This window comes from Sorex fumeus, unplaced genomic scaffold (genome assembly GCF_029834395.1).
Source record: "Sorex fumeus unplaced genomic scaffold, SorFum_2.1 ptg000075l, whole genome shotgun sequence".
Lineage (NCBI taxonomy): Eukaryota > Metazoa > Chordata > Mammalia > Eulipotyphla > Soricidae > Sorex > Sorex fumeus.
In genome coordinates, this window is record NW_026606132.1 from 5,808,693 (window position 1) to 5,822,693 (window position 14,001).

A 14,001-nucleotide genomic window follows, 5' to 3' on the forward strand; every position below is an offset into this window, starting at 1 on the left:
AAACAGCCAAGATATAAAAACTACCCAAATGATCAACTATGGATGAATGAATCAACAAGTTGTGGTATATTTACACAAGGGAATACGATGTATGCTTTAAAAGGACAAAATCATGTAGTTTGCTGTTACATATATGTAGCTAGAGGGTATCATAAAGAGTGAAGACAGATATAATGGAACCAGTGAGATAATTTCTTTGTCATATGCAGGATAAAAAATACAGTAAGAGAACAATAAATGGCCAAAGAAAATAGAAATGAAGATCTGGCCCACGGACCTGATTTTATGGAAGGGATTTTTAAAAATTTTAATGAATCACCATGAGATGTAGTTACAGACTTACAAACTTCCATGATTGAGTTCCAATCAAACAATGTTCAAGCATCCATCCCTCCACCAGTGCACATTCTCCACCACAAATGTTCCCAGTATCCCTCCTCCCACCCCACCCCTTCTGACCCCTGCCTCTATGCCAGGCACATTCCCTCTTACTCTCTCTGTCCTTTTGGGTGTTATGGTTTGCAATACAGTTATCAAGCAGCCATCATGTTTGGTCCATAGTCTACTTTCAGCACGCATCTACTGTCCTGAGCAATCTCTCCAATCATCATTTACTTAGTGCTCCTTTCTACGTCACAACTACCTTTATCCCCAGCACATGAGATCGGTTTCCAAGTCGTGGGACAGTCCTCCTGACCCTTATTTCTACTGTCCTTAGTTGTTAGTCTCTCATTATGTTACTTTATGTTACTTTATATTCCACAAATGAGTGCAGTCATTCTTTCTCTGTCTCTCTCTTTCTGACGCATTTCACCTAGCATGATACTCTCCATGTTGACCCACTTATATGCGAATTTTATTATTTCATTTTTCTAACAACTGCAAAGTATTCCATTGTGTAGATATACCAAAGTTTCTTTTTTTTCTTTTTCTTTGACTTTTTTTTTGGGGTAACACCCGGCAATGCACAGGGGTTATTCCTGGCTCACGCACTCAGGAATTATTCCTGGTGGTGCTTGGGGGACCTTATGGGATGCTGGGAATCGAACCCGAGTCGGCTGCATGCAAGGCAAAAACCCTACCTGCTGTGCTATTACTCCAGCCCCTTTTTTTGACTTTTGAATAATTGTTTTTCTCTTTTTAAAATTTTTATTATTGAATAAAAAGAGCTATGAAGCTTTTAAGAATAGAAAGAGCTATGCTTGGAATATCACCTTTCACTCAAATGAGAGAAAGAATCCGGAGTTCTGACATCCGTCGATGATCAAGGATCAGGGACACTGTCTCATTTGCCAAGGTGTGAAAATCAGATGGGCTGGTCACGTAATGAGATTTAAAGACAACCGTTGGACTAGAGCTGTTACTGACTGGATTCCACGGGATGTCAAAAGACCGCGTGGCTGCCCACCTACCAGATGGTCAGACTTCTTCGTGAAGATCATGAACGATCGGTTTGAGGCTCTTCATGTCCCCGGAGCGAAGAGATGCCATTGGGCTACACTAGCACGCGACAGGGACAAATGGAGACGTTACTGGCGCCCGCTCGATCAAATCGACGACTAACAGGAAGTTAAGTGATTAAGTGATTATTATTGAAACACCATGAGGTGTTTTAGACTTACAAATTTTTGTGCTTGGGTTTCAATTAAACAATGATCAAGTACCCATCCCTCCACCAGTGCCCATTTTCCACCACCACGGGTCCCAGTATCCTTCCCACCCCCCATTCCCCCCATCCCATCCTGCCTCTGTGGCAGGACATTCCCTTTTCTTCTCTCTCCTTTGTGGTTTGCAAAGGAGACATTGAGTGGAAATCATGTTTGGTCTATAGTTTACTTTCAGCATGCTTCTCCCATCCTGGGAGGATCCTTCCAACACCCTTTATTTGGTGCTCCCTTCTCTATCTGAGCTCCCTTTTCCTCTAGCATGTGTGGCTGGCCTCCAAGCCATGGAGCAAAATTCCTGGTACTAATCGCGGCCACTCTTGGGTGTTAGTCTCCTATTTTGTTACTTTATGTTCCCCAGATGAATGCAATCTTTCTATGTCTATCCCTCTCTTTCTGAATCATTTCACTTAACATGATACTTTTCATGTAATACCACTTGTATGTAGACTTCATGACTTCATCTTTTCTAACAGCTACACAGTACTCCATTGTGTAGATGTAGAAGTTTTTTTAACCAGTCACTTTTTTCTCAGGCACTCAGGTTTTTCCAGATTCTAGCTATTTGAGAAAGTTTCTGTTCATTTCATTGCCCCATTTTTTGATGGGGTTGCATGTTTTCTTCTTGTGGAGTTCAACCAGTACCTTGTATATCCTTGATATCAACCCCTTGTCGGATGTGTATTCGGCGAATATCCTTTCCCATTCTGTAGATTGACTTTGTATTTTGGTCACTGTTTCTTTGGAGGTGCAGAAGCTTGTTAGTTTAAGATAGTCCCATTTGTCTATCTCTGTTTTCACTTGGTTAGCCAGTGGCGTGACATCTTTGAAGATACCATTAGTTTCAATATCATGGAGGGTTTTCCAATTTGTCTTCAATGAACTTTATGGATTCCAGTCTGATGTTGAGGTCTTTAGTCCATTTTGATCTTACTTTTGAACATGGCGTTAGGCAGAGATCTGAGCCCACTTTTTTGCATGTAGCCGTCCAGTTTTGCCAACACAATTTGTTAAAGAGGCTTTCCCTGCTCCACTTCACTTTTCTTGTCCCCCAAAGTTTCTTTAACCAGTCATCTGTTCTCTGGTACTTGTGTTTCTTCCAGATTCTGGCTATTGTAAATAGTGCTGCCATAAACATACAAGTGCAGATGTCATTTCTGCTGTACTTTTTTGCATCTCCGGAATATATTCCCAGAAGTGGTATTGCTTGGGAAAATGGGAGCTTGGATTCTAGTTTTTTGAGAAACGTCCATATTGTTTTCCAAAAAGGCTGAACCAGTTGGCATTCCCACAAGCAGTGAAGGAGAGTCCCTTTCTCTCTGTATACATGCCAACACCGGTTGTTTTTGTTCTGTTGGATGTGTGCCAGTCTCTGTGGTATGAGATGATCTCCCATAGTTATTTTATGTGCATCTCCCTGATTAGTGATGAAGAGCATTTTTTCATGTGCTTTTTGGCCATTCGGATTTCTTCTTTGAGAAAGTTTCTGTTCATTTCATCTTCCCATTTTCTGATGGGATTGGATGTTTTCTTCTTGTAGAATTCAACCAGTGCCTTGTATATCCTTGATATTAACAGCTTATCGGAGGGGTATTGGATGAATATCCTTTCCCATTCTGTAGACTGTCTTTGTATTCTGGTCACTGTTTCTTTTGAGGTGCAGAAACGTCTTAGTTTAAGATTTCCCATTTATTTATCTCTGTTTCCACTTGTTTCTTCAATGGCATTTAATCCTTGAAGATACCTTTAGCTTCAATGTTGTAGAGGCTTTGGCCAAACTTTTCTTCAATGTATCTTATGGATTCTGATCTGATGTTAAGATATTTAATCAATCTTGATCTGACTTTTGTGCATGGTTTTAGGTAGAGGTCTAAGTCCATTTTTTCATGTAGCTGTCCAGTTTTGCAAGCACCATTTTTAAAAATTGAATCACCGTGAGATACATTTACAAGATTTCATGTTTAAGGTACAATCATACAATGATCAAGCACCCATACCTCCACCAGTGCACATTCCCCAACACCAATATCCTCATTATACCCCCCTTTTCCCACCCTCCCATTGCCTCAATGGCAGGCAATTTCTCCCATACTCTTTCTACTTTTGGGCATTATGGTTTGCAGTACAGATACTGGGAGGTTATAATGTTTGGTCTTTTATCTACTTTCACCTCACATCTGTGTCAACCAATTCCTCCAACAATCATTTTCTTGGTGATTCCTTCTCTATTCTAGTTGCCTTCTTTCCCTGCTAAAGAGGCAGGCTTCCAACTATGGAGCAATCTTCCTAGCTATTGGTTAGCACCATTTGTTAAAGAGGCTTTTCTTGCTCCAGTTCTCATCTCTTGCTCCCTTATCAAACATAAAATGCTCATATCTCTGAGGTTATGTATAGGGATGTTCAATCCTATACCACTGGTCTGTGTACATTTCGCACCACCAATATCTACAGTTTCCCTCCCACCACCGTCCCCCCAGTCTGTCTTTATGGCACGCACTTTCTTCCTCTCTCTCTCTCTCTCTCTCTCTCTCTCTCTCTTCTCTCCTGCTTTTGGTATTGTTTGTTATTTTACCTATTTTCAGCATGGAAGGGATTCTTGTGACACTGATGGAGACAAGTGGGCATTCTTGTGTTGGGCAGAGTATTTCATGCTATAATGATGAATGTATGAAACTATAAGTAATAACATTGTAATTCACAAAAGTACATTAATCACTTAATCACTTAATCACTTAACTTCCTGTTAATCGTCGATTTGCTCGAGTGGGCGCCAGTAACGTCTCCATTTGTCCCTGTCGCGTGCTAGTGTGGCCCAATGGCGTCTTTCTCTCATTTGAGTGAAACGTGATATTCCAAGCATAGCTCTTTCAATTCCTCTTTGGGAGACCTGAATAGCGTTCTCATCCTGTTTGCGTAGGGCCCAGGTCTCTGAGGCATATGTTAGTGCAGGAAGAACAGTGGAATCAAAGAGATGTGCCCGGAGCCAGAGGTTCTTCGTCCTCTTAGCTATTTCTTCGACATTCTTGAAGGCGTTCCAAGCCGCTCTCTTCCTCCTGCGCAGCTCGGGTGCCAGGTCATTTGTCATGTTGACTTCTCGACCTAGGTACACATAGCTGTTGCATTCGGAGATGGTCGTTCCATTGAGAGCGAATGGGGCATCAGGAATGAGGCTGTTTCTCATGAACATTGTCTTCGTAAGATTCAGCTGTAGTCCTACCTTTCCACATTCACGGTCGAAGTCGGCCAGCATTTGTGCCGCTTGGCTGATGTTTGGTGTTATTAAAACAATATCATCAGCAAGGCGGATGTGGTGTAGTTGCCGACCATCTGTCTTCACTCCCATTCCTTCCCATTCCAGTCGTCGCATGATGTTCTCGAGGGTGGCACTGAAGAGTTTTGGTGAAATGGTATCACCCTGCCGAACCCCTCTCTTGACATCGATGATTAGTTCTTTGTAGAATGGTGAGATCCTGGTAGTGAATCCACAATACAGCTCATGGAGGATCTTGATGTATTGAGCTTGAATGCCCTGATTGGCTAGGGCTTCAATGACTGCTTCTGTCTCAACAGAATCAAAGGCCTTCTTTATTTTATTTATTTTTTTTCCTTTTTTATTTTTTATTTTTTAAAATATTTTTTTATTAGTGAAACACCATGAGGTACAGTTATAGACTTATAAATTTTTGTGCTTGGGTTTCAGTTATACAATGATCAAGTACCCATCCCTCCACCAGTGCCCATCCTCCCCCACCACGGGTCCCAGCATCCCCCCACCCCCATCCCCCCTGTCCCACCCTGCCGCTGTGGCAGGGCATTCCCCCTTGTTCTCTCTCTCTTTTTTTGGGTACTGTGTTTTGCAAGAGAGGCATTGAGTGGCAATCATGTTTGGTCTATAGACTACTTTTAGCATGCTTCTCCCACCCTGGGAGGGTTCTCATAACACCCTTTATTTGGTGCTCTCTTCTCTATCTGAGCTTCCTTTTCACCTAGCACGTGTGGCTGGCCTTCAAGTCATGGAGCAAAATTCCTGGTACTAATCTCAGCCATTCCTGGGTGTTAGTCTCCCTTTTTGTTGCTTTATGTTCCCCAGATGAATGCAATCTTCCTGTGTCTATCCTGCTCTTTCTGACTCATTTCGCTTAACATGATACTTTCCATGTAGTACCACTTGTATCTAAATTTCATAACTACATCTTTTCTAACAGCTACATAGTACTCCATTGTGTAAATGTACCAAAGTTTCTTTAACCAGTCATCTGTTCTCGGGCACTCAGGTTTTTTCCAGATTCTGGCTATTGTAAAGAGTGCTGCAATGAACAAACAATTGCAGATGTCACTTCAATTATACCTTTTTGCCTCTCTGGGATATATTCCCAGGAGTGCTATAGCGGAATTTGGTTTGTTGGCAGGTGGACGTGGCTATCAAAGAGATCTGAGTAGTAGTTAATCACTTAATGACTTAACTTCCCGTTAGTCTTCGATTTGCTTGAGCGGGCGCCAGTAACGTCTCCATTTGTCCATATCGCGTGCTAGTGTAGCCCAATGGCATCTGTTCGCTCTGGGAACATGAAGAGCCTCAAACCGATCGTTCATGATCTTCACGAACAAGTCTGACCATCTGGTAGGTGGGCGGCCACGTGGTCTTTTGACATCCCGTGGAATCCAGTCAGTAACAGCTCTAGTCCAGCGGTCGTCTTTAAATCTTATTACGTGACCAGCCCATCTGATTTTAGACACCTTGGCAAATGAGACAGCGTCCCTGATTCTTGATCGTTGACGGATGTTGGAACTCCGGATTCTTTCTCTCATTTGAGTGAAAGGTGATATTCCAAGCATAGCTCTTTCTATTCTTCTTTGGGAGACCCGAATAGCATTCTCATCCTGTTTGCGTAGGGCCCAGGTCTCTGAGGCATATGTTAATGCAGGAAGAACAGTGGAATCAAAGAGATGTACCCAGAGCCGGAGGTTCTTCGTCCTCTTAGCTATTTCTTTGACATTCTTGAAGGCGTTCCAAGCCGCTCTCTTCCTCCTGCGCAGCTCGGGTGCCAGGTCATTTGTCATGTTGACTTCTCGACCTAGGTACACATAGCTGTTGCATTCGGAGATGGTCATTCCGTTGGGAGCGAATGGGGCATCAGGAACGAGGCTGTTTCTCATAAACATTGTCTTCGTAAGATTCAGCTGTAGTCCTACCTTTCCACACTCACGGTCAAAGTCGGCCAGCATTTGTGCCGCTTGGCTGATGTTTGGTGTTGTTAAAACAATGTCATTAGCAAAGCGGAGGTGGTGTAGTTGCCAACCATCTATCTTCACTCCCATTCCTTCCCATTCCAGTCGTCGCATGATGTTCTCGAGGGTGGCACTGAAGAGTTTTGGTGAAATGGTATCACCCTGCCGAACCCCTCTCTTGACATGCATGATCACTTCTTTGTAGAATGGTGAGATCCTGGTAGTGAATCAGCAATACAGCTCACGGAGGATCTTGATGTATTGAGCTTGAATGCCCTGATTGGCTAGGGCTTCAATGACCTCTTCCGTCTCAACAGAATCAAAGGCCTTCTTTAAATCAATGAACATTAAACAGAGCGGCATCTTGAACTCCCGAGAAACCTCAATGAGTTTGGTTATTGTGTGGATATGGTCGATGGGGCTGAATCCTTTGCGGAACCCGGCTTGCTCGCATGGTTGTCCTTCATCTAGTGTTCTACCAATCCTATTTAGGATGACTCGAGTGAACAACTTGTAGATGACAGACAATAGGCAGATCGGGCGATAGTTGCCAATGTCATGGATGTCTCCCTTCTTGAACAGTAGTACTGTCCTGCTGGTTTTCCATTTGGATGGAACCTTGCATTCTGACAGGTAGTGTGTGAAGAGCCGAGCCAGTGTATTGATGAGTACTGATGGCAGGTTCTTCAGGTGTTCAGGTCTGACCTTGTCTGGGCCGGGTGCTGTTTGTTTCTTTACCGACGAAATGGCGTGTCGGATTTTGGAAGGGAGAATGTCGGGAACGACATATCCATCCTGTGGAATTTGGTATGTCGGCAAGTGGACATGGCTATCGATGAGATTTGAGTAGAAGTCATGGATAATCTTCTCCATTGCCGTTCTGGAGGATGTGATGGATCCATCAGGACGTCGGAGGGCAGTTATCTTGGTCTTGTAGTTGGCGAAGGACAGGCGGGCGTAACGAATACTTTTCCCAACTTCTGCCGCATCTACCAGTACTTCTGCTCTTCTCTCTTTGAAGTCTTCCTTGATCGCATCTCTGCACTGCTTTGCGAGCTCGGACGTTAGCTTGCAGTTGCCTGAGGCATGCGCCAAACCACGCTGGCGAATTAGCTCAAGAGTTTTCGAAGACAGGCATTTTTTTGTGGCGATCTCTCTCTTGGCGTTCCTCGCACATTCATGGAGGTGCTGAACCAGTTGATCGTATTCCTCGTCAATGTTGTCAACAATGGCATCTTCCCATGTTGCCGCAATAGTGCCAAAGAGTTCCCAGTTGGTGGTCATTCTGGGAGTTCTCTTTTTGAACTTTGCAGCTCTTTCTCCCTGCTCTGTGAAGTAGAATTTTGCACGAAGGAGACGGTGGTCCGATCCCGTTTGAAATTTTGGGACAACAGCAACATCAGTCAGGCAAAACCATCGATTGAATATGATGTGGTCTATTTCGTTGTGGAATCGTCCACCGGGAGACTCCCATGTCCAACGTTTAGATTCTGCCTTCTGGAACTGTGAGTTACCATGGATGGTCTTGGTCGACATGATGAACTCAGACAGTCTCTCACCCTGTTCGTTCCATTCTAGGCCATGGGTCCCGATGTGAAGTTCTTCAGCTGATCTTCTCGGTCCTATCTTGGCATTAAAATCACCCACGATGATCTTGTAGAAGGTGTGGTCTTCTTTATAGAACTTCTCCAGCTCCATGTAGAGCTTCTCGATTTCTCTTTCATCATAATGAGATATTGGTGCGTAGATAACGAAGACAGAAACTGCAGGCAGTGAGCCACATCTATTCAAATGTAAACGTCCGATTCGGGTTGTTAGGCATTCGAATGAATCAATGCTCTTGGCCAAGTTTGTGTTGACAAGGACACCGACGCTTCCGACACCTCTTTTATCGCATGTTCTGAGGAACAATTCTTCTCCAGTGTTGAAAACGGCATGGTGAGATTCGTGCCTTCTTGTCTCGGTCAGACCAATGATGTCGTACTTGATCATTCGTGCTTGTACCATCAGGTCCTTGATGGATGTATCTGATGCTAGCGTACGTGCATTGAAAGTACAGATGATCATTTTTGTCTTCCTTCGTTGTGGCAGCCTAGTTCGGCCTTGAGATTTTGTCGGGCTCTCCTTTCTCATCCTTCTCAGTGCTGCCATGTCGGTGAAGCCTTCAGGGTCAGGTGAATGAGACCAGTTGTAGTTACTGGTTTTGGCATATCGAATACACTACGAATAGCTTGCCAGGCTCTTCCGTGCTGGCGGAATACTCTCGGTAGCTTGCCAGTCTTTCCGAGAGGGATAGAGGCTTTTGGGGCGACCTCTAATCACCCTTGTAGGTGTTACCATATTTGAACCCTATCAAATATGGTACAACAATTCCGGAAGATGGGTATTTAGCATCTTATGATGTATCGCGCGGCCGCTTTGCGGCCGCACGGGTCTGGAAAGCATCCTGGAGTGTGGCGATGGCTGGGTAGTGGAAGTAGTGTTGATGGAGTAGTAGTTATGGATAGATAATATTCTCCATTGCCCTTCTGGAAGATGTGATCCATCAGGACGTCGGAGGGCAGTCATCTTGGTCTTGTAGTTGGCGAAGGACAGGCGGGCATTACAAATACTTTTCCCGGCTTCTGCTGCATCTACCAGCACTTCTGCTCTTCTCTCTTTGAGGTCTTCTTTGATCGCATCTCTGCACTGCTATGCGAGCTCGGACGTTAGCTTGCGGTTGCCTGAGGCATGCGCCAAACCACGCTGGCGAATTAGCTCAAGAGTTTTCGAAGACAGGCGTTTTTTTGTGTCTATCTCTTTCTTGGCGTTCCTCGCCCAATCATGGAGGTGCTGAACCAATCGATCGTATTCCTCGTCAATGTTGTCAACAATGGCATCTTCCCATATTGCTGCAATAGTGCCAAAGAGCTCCCAGTTGGTGGTCGTTCTGGGAGTTCTCTTTTTAAACTTTGCAGCTCTTTCTCCCCGTTCTGTGAAGTAGAATTTTGCACGAAGGAGACGGTGGTCCGATCCCATTTGGAATTTTGGGACAAGTACATTAATATTTAAAATATTAATTAATTAATATTTAAAATAAATGATTGTGTGATTTTAGAAAGTAGAAGTTTACGGGTAAGTAGAGAAAAGCGGCAAAGGAATTCAGCATGTGGGGAGGAACTCAAAATAAGACTAAGTTAGCTATGGATCGTTTTGTGGGAATTTCCCGGAATTCTTAAGACAGACAAGAATCTGAGCCATATTGGCATATACCCTTCCTTTGGTGACTGAAGTTATATTTGCTTGTCTCTAAAGTGACATTTAGGACGCAGTAGGATATACAAGATGGATAAAAAAGGGGTGATTAATTGTTTTAGGGACATGTGCCCTGGAAGTCATTAGATATCCTGATCCTTCAATGGAATAAGGGAGGGAGCTCTATGAGTTAAGAAAGCTGATGATCTCACCTTGTATGAAGGTATATACACGTGACTATTATCAAAATTCCTTCTTGTAATGGGTTAAAATTTGTTTATTGTATGAAAGTATTGTTTAGACTTTTTAAGCAAAGGTGATAATACAGAAAATTATATGGCTACACAATAGAGGAAACTGGGAGTTTGTATCCTGGATTAAGGAACCTGGGGCATGAGGAAGAAGTCTGGAGTTGCACAGTATCAGGAGGTAAATACTTTCTTATGACAAAATCTTGCCTCTGGATGTTTTCTCTGCCTAATGATAGGATTTTTGATGTAAGGATAATTTCTGACATAACTTTAAATCCTGATTCCTTAAATACTAGTAACTAGTTCTCCAGAAACCCACAGGATTTTCTCTGGCCTTTGTTGTATATATTGTTGTGACATATACTGGACACAATATACTCTAGACCACTCAGATAAAGACTGAACCATTTTTAGACCCCAAATATCTATGCTGTAGGGGATATTGATTTCTCTTTTCATAAGTCTTCATTTATGGCTTTTTTGCTTGATTTCTTGATTCATTTCTTTCTTGCTGAAACACTTAATTTTTTTTTAAAATAAAAAGTTTATTGGATCACCGTGAGATACAGTTACAAACTTGCATAGAACAATGCTCAAGCACCCATCCCTCCACCAGTGCACATTTTCCACTACCATTGTTTCCATTGGGACACCCACCACCCCCACCCTACCCCACTCCCTGCCTCTGTGTCAGGTACAGTCTTTCTTACTCTCTAATTTTGGGCATTGTGATTTGCGATACAGATACTAAGAGGTCATCGTGTTTGGTCCTTGGACTACTTTCAGCACACATCTCCAAACCTGGGAGATCCTTCCAATCATCATTTACTTAGTGGTCCCTTCTCCATCCTAACTGCCTTTTCCCCCCAGCACATGGGGCCAGCTTCCAAACCATGATGTGATCTTCTTGACCCTTATCGCTACTGTCTTTTGGTGTTAGTCTTATATTATGCTACTCTATATTCCACAAATTAGTGCAGTCTTTTTATGTCTGACCTTCTGTTTCTGACTAATTTCACTTAGCATAATACTCTCCATATCCATCCACTTAGATGTGAATTTCATGATTCCAACTCTTCTACTGGCTGCATAGTACATTGTGTAGATGTACCAGAGTGAAACATTTAATTTTTAGTCTTCCCATTCACCCAGTTTTTTTACAGCCATGTACAATCTGAGAAACAAAAACATCTCGAAACAATGAAAATGACTATCAAATAACATCTTATTTAAATTCCCTTGACTCCATGTAGATGACTACTGGAATTCTGGGAAATCTTGTCTTCACCAGGTCAGTCAGAATAATAGAAAAAATCAAATAGGCTGTATTAAGGTCAGCTGAAACCTAGCCTACATCACCCATTTTTAGAGACAAATGGCATAAATGTTAATTATTCCTATTGAAAAGAAGGGAGATACCTAGCAGTTCCTTTGTCAATATTTTTCTTAGAAAATATATTAAGACTTTAAGCTCTTTCTCTACATCTTGGCAATAAAAACAATTTAAAGGCTAAATATGCCTTGAGTCCAGTACCAGGCTCAGTGGCAGAGCATCTGCCTCCCCTGTGAATTCAATCCCCATCACACACCCATCACATTCCCAGTAAGACTCAGGAAGCATTTTCATCGGAATCCCTAGTGCCACAATCAAAACATATAATACCTGACCCACTACAACTTAGCATGTGCAAACACAGGAGCTAAATATGCAAACACCACAAAGTGGGTGACCAGTAGCCTATACTTAACTAAGCTTTGAACAGTGCAAAGTGAACATTGTATAAGGTCTCCAGTAAACCCCAACCAAATGTGCAAGCACTGAAAGTGTTATGCACCCCAGGACATTTCAACAACTAACAAGGGAAGGGAATGGGGAGAAAATTACCTAAGCCACATGCCAATTAACAATCTACAGAGGTTTCAACAAATACCTAGGATCAATCGTATCTACCATGAATGAGAGTTGAGTAATGAGTGAATTAATGTCACACTTGGAAGCAGAAACTCAGCTACTCAGCTACACTCTCTGCAAAACACATGAATACTAATGAAAAGAAAATTAATATAACAAGTAGTTTTCAAGTTTCAAAGAGACGAAGGCACAAAGGAAGAGAAAATCTCTGTTGTTTGCCTTTGGGTGGTAACAAGAGCAAAATAAGCATAGAGGTGCAGATTCTTATTTGCAAGCTTTATGATTACTGGAATAAATATCAGCATAGCAAGGTGAAAAAGTCATTTGATCAGAGGTCACTGTTCACTGGCCCACAGTAATGTACAGACTAAGATTGCAACAGCAGTCCATCTCATGCAGCACATTTTCCCCTGGGTACACAAAACTGTTGACTTGATGCAATACCATTTCTTATTTTTGAGCTCCAAAATATTTGAAAGGGAGCACTTCCAGAAACAGCAATTTGTAGCATAGAAACGGGCAGAGACAGTTATAGCTAGTGGGGAGATTCCCTGTTCAACAATAAATATGTGAGGGTTAACAACAATAAATATGTGAGATTAGCCTAGAAAGCATACTTGGGAAGATTCTACATGTGTAGCTCAACTACAAATGCTCAGGAGGCTGTAGAAAGACACACATTCATTCAGACTGTTTCATTGACAGCTGCAATGTGACCTATGCCTTCTGATAACATTGTCAGCACAAGACTGCGAGTATGCAAGTAATGTGGAAGTGCTTGGATAACGCCGTAAATCATTCCCATAGGCTGATCTGGTTTTATGAGGACTTTCATGTTGGCCATCTTCATAGTGGACCCAATTGTGGTCAGCATATTCTTTCAGAAAACATACCCCTGATGTCAACTCACAGACACATTTCTTCTAGGACAAAATAAATGTTTCATAGTCCAGATGTTGCAAAGAAACATGAGCTTCCCATAAGTCTAAACAAAGCAATGAGCTTGGGAATGCTAAAGAAGAAATGTGTGATCAGTATATTAAACCAGCATTCCAGCTATAATAGCTCATGTTCACATGAGGTAACAGAGCTAACTCTCAGTGAGACTAACAGAAAGGTCACTCCTCCAAATGTGACTATTTCCCAGAAACATAACAGATGCCTCTCAGAAACTCCTAGAAGTGACTTAACTCTAAAGCACTGGGGTGAGGGGGCTATTTTTGACTTACTTTGCACACAATAAGGAATCACATAGAATGAGGAGCAAATTCCCACCAAAGGAAAAATCATTATAGCAGCTGGAAAAAGAGTTAGAATTTTTTACAACAAAAATATGTGGTATTTCATAATTCACGTTGAAGTGGAGATATATCAAATGAGTACAATTTCCAAGAAACTAAGGCAGAAGGCAAGGATGGAATGTACTCCTGGCAAAGAATTAAGAACCAGGTTCCAACTTCCATTCTCTAGAGTCACTTTCCCTTTCCTCAAGGATCCTAATTCTGTAGGTTTCCAGAATTACTAAAACACACTTTGGAAAATTATGTCTTGTGTCTGCTTCTTGAATTCTCAATACTCAGCACAATTAGCCACTTGACATTTTGCTGAAGCTTTTACCCACACTGCCTCCTTGTATGAAGATACCCTAGAAGATTGTGATGGGCTCTACAGTGTGTGTGTGTGTGTGTGTATGTGTGTGTGTGTGTGTGTG